The sequence below is a fragment of the Pleurodeles waltl genome, chromosome 11 (assembly GCF_031143425.1).
Source record: "Pleurodeles waltl isolate 20211129_DDA chromosome 11, aPleWal1.hap1.20221129, whole genome shotgun sequence".
NCBI classification, from domain to species: domain Eukaryota; kingdom Metazoa; phylum Chordata; class Amphibia; order Caudata; family Salamandridae; genus Pleurodeles; species Pleurodeles waltl.
Genome location: NC_090450.1, coordinates 427,726,906 through 427,739,207, shown reverse-complemented (window position 1 = coordinate 427,739,207; position 12,302 = coordinate 427,726,906).

Here is a 12,302-nt window from a genome sequence, read left to right as displayed (position 1 = left end):
CTAAAGCTACACATAGACTTACTAAAATTATTGCCTAAACAAATATATATTTTATGTATTTGTTATTTGTATATATATTTTTAAACATAGAGCCCCATACATAACTCTCCAACACCCCCAAAAGCAAAAAACAAATACCTAAATCCCACCCCCCAACTATACTAAATATGTCCTACAACCACCTAATCTATGCTATTGCACCTATGCCTATCTACCTAAAACCCACCAAAACGAATTACAAAGGAAACTAGGGGAAGGGAAGGAACAGTTCACACTCACACTTTGGTGGTCATTCTGACCTCGGCGGTAAAAGGCGCCTACCGCCGGTCAGAAATCCTCCATAATCCCGCCGCGGTCGCGGAAACCCGCCACGGTCATTCTGACCCGCAGAAGGCAAACCTCCGAAAATCCGACCGCCACAACAGACCGCCAGACCAGCGGTCGGCGGAAAAGTGGAGGTGACAAAACCTCCACCGTCACGCCAACAGAAATACGCCCATGCCATTACGACCCACGAATCCACGCGGCGGTCATTCAAACGCGGTATTCCATTGGCGGGACACACCGCCGCGGTCAGAATACACACAAACGAACAAAACTCAGCCACATTGGACGATTTGAATCCCACACACCTGATACACATACACACACCACTCCCACACACACAATACAATATAAAACACCCACCCACATCACCCACAAACCCCTACGCTAAAAAATTCGTAAAGAAGACAAGAGCGAGACACCAGCATCCAAAAAATAACAGCCACAGCCACTCAACACCATCACCCACACACTATCCACACACAAAACAACACACACCACCACACTCAACTCACTTAAATACACATACTCCACCCCACACATCATACACACCACCCCATGGCACCCCAAAGACAACCCCGCTTCACAGACGAAGAACTCAGGGTCATGGTGGAGGAAATCGTTCGGGTAGAGCCCCAGCTGTTCGGCACACAGATACAATACACCAGCATTGCCCGGAGGACGGAGCTATGGCAGAGGATTGTCGACAGGGTGAACGCAGTGGGACAGCACCCCAGAAATCGGGAAGACATCAGGAAGCGATGGAACGACCTACGGGGGAAGGTGCGTTCCATGGTATCCAGGCACAACATCGCCGTGCAGAAGACTGGCGGAGGACCCCCACCTCAACCCCCACAATTCACATCATGGGAGGAGGAAGTCTTGAACATCCTGCATCCTGACGGCCTCGCAGGAGTCGGCGGAGGAATGGATACTGGTAAGTTGAAGCTTCAATACTGCTTCCCCCCCACCTGCATGCCAAATCAGACCCCAACCCTCACCCCCATCCTCGAACCCCACCCTCACCCCCACCCCCATCCTCACCCCCACCCTCACCCCCACCACCATCCTCACCCCCACCACCATCCTCACCCCCACCCCCAGCACACCTATTCCCCGCCAATGTCTCACCATCACAACCCACACATCCCAAAACCTAGGCCTGCATGCGTCCACTAAGCATGGACACCCATCACCAAAGCATGCCCAATGCATATACACATCCCCCCCACAAGCCACCCTCACCAAAGCCCCCACACACGAATGCCAGCACTTGGGGACACGAGAACCCATAGATACACCCATATGCCACTCATTGAAACTATAACCATACCTCTATACCCCTGCAGGACCCGACCGTCAACACACCGCGGCGGAGGGGCCAGAATTCTCCACACCCCCCACCCAAGAGGCCGTCAGCGATGACAGCAGCTCTGTCGACCTGGACACCGATGACCAGCCCGGACCATCGGGGACCTCTGGACAGTCGGTTCCCCTCACACAGGCCCAGGCCACTACAGACCCTAACCCCTCTGGGAACACCAGCACAGCTCCCACCCAGCGGGCCCATGCCTCTGTCTCCAGGGCGCGTCAATCTGCGGTGTGTCTACCACTATAGGGCACCCAGGATAACCCACCACCCCAACAACAACAGGGACCTGGGGGCAGTGGTAGTGGGCACACCGGCCAGGGGGCAGAGGCCCAGGGAAACAGGGGAACTCGGAGGGCAGCTGTGCGACAGGGGGGGGGCGGAGAGGCCCAGGGAACCCACTCTCCACGAGGTCCTCACCACCATCATGGGAGCATACAACCGCTCCCAGGAGACGATGGCGACGGTACTGGCCCGGTTCCAGGAGATCCAGGCACTGCAGGAGGAACACTATCGGGGGTACAGGGAGGACATCAGAGCCATCAACACCACCCTGGTTACCATGGTAGGGCTGCTGCAGGACCTCGTAAACACCAGGGCGGACACTGAACAACACCCAAGGGCCCCTGCCACTAGCCTGGACCAAGAACAGCCAACCACCTCCGCCGGCGCTAGTGGACAGGAGGCCCCCGCACAGCAGCAGCCCACCAGACCCCCACCTCCTGCAGGAGAAGAACCACCCCGCAAGAGGGCCCTGAGATCTCGCAAGAAGACAGAGTAGGATGTCAAGACCCCCGCCAGCAACGGATACCACCTGATGTCATCCCACTGTCCCACATTGTCACCCTGTCCATCCTTGAACTGCCCATGCTCCATCTCTCCACAGGCCTCTGGACAATGCACCTGTGTGACTGTTACTCTGGACTCTGCCATGGACATTCCTTCACCATAGCCCCCACCCACTTGAAACCACCCATCCCATTTTGAGCACTTAAATAAACACCTATTTTGCACCAAAATATCAGGAGTCTGGCTGTGATTTCAATAGATTGTAATTGACATTACAGTGCAAATATGTCCTTGTACATGGTGAAGTCAACAAACAGCTGCCACAAAGCTGTAGTCCATGGGGAAACGAAGCACAGGACTCGTAGTGGGGACCCCAGATCTGAAATAGGGAGGGAAAAGCCAAAACTCAGTCATCATACACTGGGGCAAATAGACAGGCAGCAGAGATGCTGGAGAGTAGTTAGCATTTACTAAATTATCTTTGAAATGTTACCTGTGTCCTATTGGAAGTACTGTTCAATGATTCTGTCCCTGTTGTCTGTTTCAGCCCCGTCGTCTTCCTCCTCGTCACTCTCCTCAGGTTCCACCGCTGCCACAACACCACCGTCTCGACCATCCTCCTGCAGGAAAGGCACCTGGCGACGCAAAGCCAGGTTGTGAAGCATGCAGCAGGCCACGATGATGTGACACACCTTCTTAGGTGAGTACATTAGGGATCCACCTGTCATATGCAGGCACCTAAACCTGGCCTTTAGGAGGCCAAAGGTGCGTTCGATCACCCTCCTAGTACGCCCATGGGCCTCATTGTACCGTTCCTCTGCCCTGGTCCGGGGATTCCTTACTGGGGTCAGTAGCCACGACAGGTTGGGGTACCCAGAGTCCCCCACTAGCCATACACGGTGTCTCTGTAGCTGTTCCATCACGTAAGGGATGCTGCTATTCCTGAGGATGTAGGCGTCATGCACTGACCCAGGGAATTTGGCATTTACATGCGAGATGTACTGGTCAGCCAAACACACCACCTGGATGTTCATTGAATGGTAACTTTTTCTGTTCCTGTACACCTGCTCCCTGTCTCTTGGGGGAACCAAAGCCACATGGGTCCCATCAATGGCACCAATTACGTTGGGAATATGTCCAAGGGCGTAGAAATCACCCTTCACTGTAGCCAATTCGCCCACCTCAGGGAAAATGATGAAGCTCCTCACGGATTTCATCAGGGCAGACAACACTCTGGATAGCACCTTCGAAAACATGGGCTGAGACATCCCAGAAGCAATTCCCACGGTTGCCTGAAATGACCCACTTGCCAAGAAATGGAGTACTGACATGACCTGCACCAGAGGGGGAATCCCTGTGGGTTGGCGGATGGGGGACATCAGGTCGGGCTCCAGCTGGGCACACAGTTCATGGATAGTGGCACGGTTAAGACGGTAGGTCAGGATAATGTGGCGTTCTTCCATTGTCGACAGGTCCACCAGCGGTCGGTACACGGGAGGATTCATCCGTCTCCTCGCCCAACCCAGCGGACGGTGCCTAGGAAGGACAACATGGAGCACACAGTCAAGCAACCCACAGGTACGTACTCACAGCTAGCACAGTAAACGCTTCTCTATGCAGTGAATGGCGTGTCTGAGTGGCTATGCAAGGCCTAGGCCTGTGTGACGCAGTTGAAATTGAGCCATGTGGGCCCTGGAAATGGCGGCTGTCTGACCTGTGAAGTGTGACAATGGGATGTGAGGTCAATGCGCTGGCGTGGCACACCGCGGCGGGCGGCGGGCCAAGACCGCGGCGCCAAGCCGCATTGGTTAACATTGAAGCCTATGGGTTTCAGGAGCCAATGGTGAAGGGCGCCGGCGGTGGCGGGACGCACCGCCGCGGTACGCACCGCCGCGGACGTGACCGCCATTTTCTATCTACTTATCCACTTGCGACTTGAACTTTCACAGGAGAGGACCTATACTGCAAGTGTTGCTGTGACCTCGGTCTGGAAGGGACAATGGCTGCTGCACCTGGGGACAGGGCCCCTGCCTTCACTGGAGAGGAGTTGGAGAAACTTGTGGATGGGGTCCTCCCCCAGTATGCGCTACTCTACGGTCCTCCAGACCAACAAGTGAGTTTAATTCTATCTGGATTTGGGGCCGCTGGCTTGGGGGCCTGGCGGGGGGACTGGCGGGGGGCCTGGCGGGGATGGGGGGCATGTTGGGCATGGCGGGGGGCATGGCGGGGGGCCTGGCGGGGATGGGGGGCATGTTGGGCATGGAGGGGGGCATGGCGGGGGGCCTGGCGGGGATGGGGGGCATGTTGGGCATGGCGGGGGGCCTAGCGGGGATGGGGGGCATGTTGGGCATGGCGGGGGGCCTGGCGGGGATGGGGGGCATGTTGGGTCTGGCGGGGGGCATGGCGGGGGGCCTGGCGGGGATGGGGGGCATGTTGGGTCTGGCGGGGGGCATGGCGGGGGGCCTGGCGGGATGGGGGGCATGTTGGGCCTGGCGGGGGGGCCTGGCGGGGGGCCTGGCGGGGATGGGGGGCATGTTGGGCCTGGCGGGGGGCCTGGCGGGGATGGGGGGCGTTGGGCCACTGGCAAGGAAAATGCTGACAAACTTGAACGTGGTATTTCTCCCTCCCTGTACGTGTCACATAGGTCCGCGCCCATGAGAAGATCGGGATTTGGCGTGCCATCGCCAAGGAAGTCCGGACCCTGGGGGTCCACCATCGACGGGGCACCCACTGCCGCAAGAGGTGGGAGGACATCCGCCGCGGGACCAAGAAGACCGCCGAGTCTCTGCTGGGGATGGCCTCCCAACGTAGGCGGGGTGCCTGCCGTCAACTGAGCCCCCTGATGTTCCGGATCCTGGCGGTGGCCTACCCTGATTTGGATGGGCGCGTGAGGGCAGCACAGCAGACACAAGGGGGTGAGTCCAAGCATTATCTACTCTGTTGTCGCGCAGTGGAGGTGTCTGGGTGGGGGAGGAGGGCTGTGGGTCCCCCTAGGCCAGGGCGATATCTGTAGGCTGGGCACCCCCGTAAGCCCCTGTGTCCCCAGCCACCACCCTCAGTAGTGTGCCAGTACAGCCATCCCTGGGCCGTGTCATCCATGGGTGCAGTTGTCAACTCTAGGCGTGTAGGGCATGTTCCACGGAATGCGTAGCGGACCCCAAGTGCGCAACTTAGTGCAGGGGGCATCTGTGTCTGTCATGTCCGCTAACTGTACCGGAGATCCATGTAATCAATATCCCTTTATTTCTCTCTCCCCCCCCCCTTTTTGTTTGTCTTTCTGTGCTTGTGTGCATCAGCATCATCAGGCGGAGGAGAAGTGGCATCGGGGCAGGAGGGAGCTGCATCTCACATGGCCCAGGAGGGCCATGCCACAGAGTCAGACTGGACCAGTGAGACGGAGGGCGAGGGGAGCTCCACGACGGGGACGACTGGACCCTGCAGCGACACGGACACGTCCTCGGAAGGGGGCTCCCTTGCGGGGGTGGCACCATCCGTGCCCCCCGCCATTACAGGTACAGCCGCCACCCAGCGCACCATCTCCGCCCTCCCAGCAGCCCCTCAGCGTTCGCCCCGTGCCCGCTCTGCCAGGAAGCCGGGCATCTCCTTCGCCCCAGGCACCTCAGGCCCTGCCCCTGTTACCCCCGCTGCCCTCACTGAGGAGGTCATTGACCTCCTCCGAACGCTCATTGTTGGGCAGACTACCCTTTTGAATGCCATCCAGGGGGTGGAGAGGGAGGTTCATCGCAGCAATGCGTACCTGGAGGGCATTCATTCGGGTCAGGCTGCCCATCAGCGATCGTTCTAGGCTCTGGCCTCAGCACTGACGGCAGCCATTGTCCCTGTCTCCTGCCTGCCTCTACTAACTCCCTCCTCCCAGTCTCCTGTTCCTCTGCCTGTCCCACCCACACCATCAGACCAGCCTGCACACACCTCAACACCCAAGAGAAGCTCATCCAAACATAAGCACCACAGATCACGCAGACATTCACACACGCAACATTCCGATGCAGACATGCCAACAGTCACTACCACCTCTGTGACCCCCACCTCCTCGTCTCCCTCCTCCCTCCCTGTGACGTCTACACTCACACCTCCATTCACCTCACCATCAGCCAGTGTTTCCATCACCAGCACACCCTCCACTCCAGTCCGCACACGTGCAGTCACCACCCCCACTGCCATTTACACGTCCCCTGTGTCCTCTCCCACTGTGTCTGTCACCCCCTCTTCCACACCACACAAACGCAGCCACCCACCCACCCAACAGCCATCCACCTCACGACAGCCTATCCCTCCTGCACCTGCACCCAAAGACAGCAAACGTGACTCACCTACAACCACATCCTCTCCCTCCACTCCCATTCCCACTGTACCTACCACTCTCCATTGTCCCAAGAAGCTCTTCCTCGCCACTACTAACTTCTTTCCTGACCCTGAGCCCCCCCTCCTTCTCGTCGGGGTAAGAAGAGCACCTCAGCCACCACCAGCCCTGCAGCCCCCTTGACAAGGGTGCAGGGGTATTGGAGCCCGCCAGCCCGCATGTCTGGATCTTCGCCCAGCAGCAAGGGGACAGCCAGCCCACCCCCTGGGAAGAGGAGCAGAAGGCGGAAGGGGCGCCGCAGGAGCCCGCCTTCTACATCCCCCCCGGACACCACCCAGAGACAGTCACCAGCCACAGCTCCAAAGGGAGGAAGGGGCCACAGGCCCACGACTAAGGAGGGCAAGGGCAGCAAGTCGGAGAGGTCAGGCAGCAGGCCTGCTGCCCAGGAGGAGCCCACAACCCCCATAGCCGCTGCCCCGGGAGGACCCAGCCCAGCTGGCCAGGAGGGCCCCACCACCCACAGCCCAGGTGGGCAGTGAAGGAGCACCATCCCCGCTGCCCAGGAGGGCACCACCAGGCAATTAGCAGTTGGCCATAGACCGGCCGCCGTCTCACGCCCCGCTCCGCTGGGCCCCGCCGTCTCAAGAACCGCTGAACTGGGCCCCGCCGTCTCAAGAACCGCTGAACTGGGCCCTTCAGGGCAAGAACCGCTGAACTGGGCCCCGCCGTCTCAAGAACCGCTGAACTGGGCCCCGCCGTCTCAAGAACCGCTGAAACTGGGCCCCGCCGTCTCAAGAACCGCTGAACTGGGCCCCGCCGTCTCAAGAACCGCTGAACTGGGCCCTTCAGGGCAAGAACCGCTGAACTGGGCCCTTCAGGGCAAGAACCGCTCCGCTGGGCCCCGCCGTCTCAAGAACCGCTGAACTGGGCCCCGCCGTCTCAAGAACTGCTGAACTGGGCCCCGCCGTCTCAAGAACCGCTGAACTGGGCCCTTCAGGGCAAGAACCGCTCCGCTGGGCCCCGCCGTCTCAAGAACCGCTGAACTGGGCCCCGCCGTCTCAAGAACCGCTGAACTGGGCCCCGCCGTCTCAAGAACCGCTGAACTGGGCCCTTCAGGGCAAGAACCGCTCCGCTGGGCCCCGCCGTCTCAAGAACTGCTGAACTGGGCCCCGCCGTCTCAAGAACCGCTGAACTGGGCCCCGCCGTCTCAAGAACCGCTGAACTGGGCCCTTCAGGGCAAGAACCGCTGAACTGGGCCCTTCAGGGCAAGAACCGCTCCGCTGGGCCCCGCCGTCTCAAGAACCGCTGAACTGGGCCCCGCCGTCTCAAGAACCGCTGAACTGGGCCCCGCCGTCTCAAGAACCGCTGAAACTGGGCCCCGCCGTCTCAAGAACCGCTGAACTGGGCCCCGCCGTCTCAAGAACCGCTGAACTGGGCCCTTCAGGGCAAGAACCGCTGAACTGGGCCCTTCAGGGCAAGAACCGCTCCGCTGGGCCCCGCCGTCTCAAGAACCGCTGAACTGGGCCCCGCCGTCTCAAGAACCGCTGAACTGGGCCCCGCCGTCTCAAGAACCGCTGAACTGGGCCCTTCAGGGCAAGAACCGCTGAACTGGGCCCTTCAGGGCAAGAACCGCTCCGCAGGGCCCCGCCGTCTCAAGAACCGCTGAACTGGGCCCCGCCGTCTCAAGAACCGCTGAACTGGGCCCCGCCGTCTCAAGAACCGCTGAAACTGGGCCCGCCGTCTCAAGAACCGCTGAACTGGGCCCCGCCGTCTCAAGAACCGCTGAACTGGGCCCTTCAGGGCAAGAACCGCTGAACTGGGCCCTTCAGGGCAAGAACCGCTCCGCTGGGCCCCGCCGTCTCAAGAACTGCTGAACTGGGCCCCGCCGTCTCAAGAACCGCTGAACTGGGCCCTTCAGGGCAAGAACCGCTGAACTGGGCCCCGCCGTCTCAAGAACCGCTGAACTGGGCCCCGCCGTCTCAAGAACCGCTGAAACTGGGCCCCGCCGTCTCAAGAACCGCTGAACTGGGCCCCGCCGTCTCAAGAACCGCTGAACTGGGCCCTTCAGGGCAAGAACCGCTGAACTGGGCCCTTCAGGGCAAGAACCGCTGGCCCTTTGGCAGACGTGGCAGGGCAGGATCTATCTCGGGCAGGGCTGCAGGATGTCCTCTGGCCAACTTGCCTCCTCCAGTGGCAGTGGGGTCTGTTATGGACTGTATGGACTGTGGCTTTGCTCTCCCCAGGATGGCCCAGTGGGCAGGCCACCCACTGTATGGACTGTATGGACTGTGGCTTTGCTCTCCCCAGGATGGCCCAGTGGGCAGGCCACCCACTGTATGGACTGTATGGACTGTGGCTTTGCTCTCCCCAGGATGGCCCAGTGGGCAGGCCACCCACTGTATGGACTGTGGCTTTGCTCTCCCCAGGATGGCCCAGTGGGCAGGCCACCCACTGTATGGACTGTATGGACTGTGGCTTTGCACTCCCCAGGATGGCCCAGTGGGCAGGCCACGCACTGTATGGACTGTATGGACTGTGGCTTTGCACTCCCCAGGATGGCCCAGTGGGCAGGCCACCCACTGTATGGACTGTATGGACTGTGGCTTTGCACTCCCCAGGATGGCCCAGTGGGCAGGCCACCCACTGTATGGACTGTATGGACTGTGGCTTTGAACTCCCCAGGATGGCCCAGTGGGCAGGCCACCCACTGTATGGACTGTATGGACTGTGGCTTTGCTCTCCCCAGGATGGGCCAGTGGTCATGGAGTCCCCTCGTGGATCTGGCGTCGTGTACTCAAGTGGCTGAGGTGCCCCCCCTTCCCTTCCCCCTGAGGTGCCTGTCCTATTTTCTTTCTGATGCCCCTGCAGTGTTCTCTCCGTGGAGTTCTTGTCGTGGGACTGGGCCTTGCCCCTTTGCACAGGACCCCTGTGATCCACGGACAGTGGTTGGACTACATTTAGTAGCTGTATATATTTTGTACATAGTTTATTTATTTATTTGGATTACTGGTGTACATATTTCAATATATCTGCCCGTTTATGATCTCTTCTTTTGGTCTTTGCATTATTTCAGAGGGGGGTGGTTTGTGGGTTGTGACAGTGATCTGTGGGAATGCATTGATGTGTGTGTTGTAGTGGGTGTGGGTGGGTGGGTGTGTGCCGGTAATCTTTTCCCTCCCCTGTGTCGTAGGTGCAGTACTCACCGATGTCTTCCGTGCCGCCGGGCGTGCTCCTGGTAGATGAGCAGGAATAGGAGTGCGGGGATGACCTGCAACTCTGGCTCCATACTGCCGGAATCTCGCGTGGAGTGCGTAGAGGTGAGCGTTTTCCCGTTCGTAGTCTGTTTCCGCCGTGTTCTTATCGGCGGTGCTCCCGCCCCGGAAAAGGTGGCAGATTGGTGGGTCGTAATAGGGTGGGCGGTACTTTGTCTGCCGCCGGGCTGTTGGCGGGAACCGCCGCGCTGTTTGTTTGTACCGCTGTGGCGGTCGGAGTGTTAAGTTGGCGGGCTGTGTTGGCGGTTCCCGCCAGGGTCAGAATTGCATATTTTAGACCGCCGGCCTGTTGGCGGCTTGGCCGCCGCTTTATCACCGACCGCCAGGGTCAGAATGAGGGCCTTTATCTTCTTCTTGATGTATTTCAAAAGTTTGAAGTTACGGGCATTGTCCTCTTCCAGTTTGGCCAACCTTGCCTTGACCTCTGCCATGCCCTTCTGGATATCTTCTTAAAATGTAGAGTCTGTGGCAGCTGGTGGTAGCTGTTGCTGGGCAGCTAGTGTTGTATGTGCTGTGGATGTGAATGGGGTGGGAACTGCTGAGGCACCCTGTGTCGCAACTTACGTGCTGCTTTACCCTGGAGGCCGCAGAGCGAGTGGCGTTGATCCTGTTCTTTGAATGTTCGGCCTTGGCCCAAGCAGGGGCAACTCTTTCTGGTAGCCACAGTGCTGCAGGCAATGGGTACGCCAAGAGCAGGCCGCGTCCCTCAGAAGTAGCGCCAGAGGGGAAAAAAACTGAAAAAGGGAAAAAACCTCCACAAGGATATGTTCCTAAAACAGGAACAAAAAGGAAGAGATATCAACAAGAGCAAATACAAGAAAAAGTATTCCGAACTATCGAGAACCAGCACAAGAATAGGAGGAAGCAGGAGCGAAAACACCATCCAAACAGAAAGTGTTGCAGTGCAAGGAGAGAAAGAATCACATCCCTTAAATACAAACAAACAGGAAACGACCAACAGGAAGTAAAAGGACACCATCTTAGATAGAGAAAAGTACATAGAACAGAATGGACTAGGAACCATCGAGAATAGGGAACAAGGAATGCTGGGAAGAGAAAGGTAACATGAGAAGGGGGAAAAAACATAAAGGAAGGTACAACCAGATGTCCCAGAAGAGAAGAAAAGAAGAAAAGAAGAAATGAAAAAAGAGAAGAAAAGAACAGGTGCCACATAGAGCCTGGTGGGACTCCAAGTCCCAGGCTCCTTTTCCCTGCTGCCTGCTGCCCCTTACCTGGGGCTACTTGGATCACATCGCGGGTGCTATAAAGCGCACCGCGCAATGCAGCTCCTGGTTGCCGCATAGAGCCTGGTAGGACTCCAAGTCCCAGGCTCCTCTTCCCTGCTTCCCCTCACCTGGGGCTACTTGGATCACATCACGGGCGCTATAAAGTGCACCGCGCAACACCTCTGCACGGGACGTGCGCGGGACGCGCACGGGCTAAGCCCGGGCCAAGGGCGGGCCCGTCCGTGCCCGTCAGAGGCCGAAGGAGGCCGGGCTGGGCCCCCCTCTGGGTTCTAAGGTACGGCATCAGGCCACCTAGTGCTGGGCAGTATTCCAGAATTCTTTTTTTTACATTGTGCTGTAGTGTTACTTTCCAATGGGGAAGCGCAAGGCGAAAGGCAGCCCTGCACTGGGCCCTGTTAAATCTAAAATACCTAAAACCAACAAGGCCACGCTACCGCACACCAATTGTGTCGCTAAGGAAATAGACGATCTGCTTGAAGAGGTAGAACAGATCTTAAATAACAAGGAGAGGGTTAGACGAAAGGAGCCAAAATCCAGCACTCTCATTCCATTTTTAACTTCTAGATCGCATACTGCTTCCAATTCACAAACTGTTGCTTCACCTCATCAGCCGCCAGCCTGCCAAGGCCCCATTAACACTAGCAGTACTTCAACTCTCTCTGCACTTCACCTCGATCCTGAAGCATTAAAAGCCTATGCAACATACCCTACAATTCCTTGTTCTAATCGCTTTTCTCCTTTGGCCCCCCAAGATCTGGAAAATCATCGACCAACTCCCATGACCTCGCTACGCACAGAGAGTGCTCCCCTGCAAAATGACTTGTTAGCACTGGTGTCTAGCCTTAAGAGCGAAGTAGGTGAGCTGAGATCTCTACTGCTTGAAATCATCACTCTTCTCAAAAGCAAACATCTTCTCCCTACCTGTGAGCCCAAGCCAAATCCTGCGACAACCAAACATTCACTTGCAAAAGGCGTTCTGT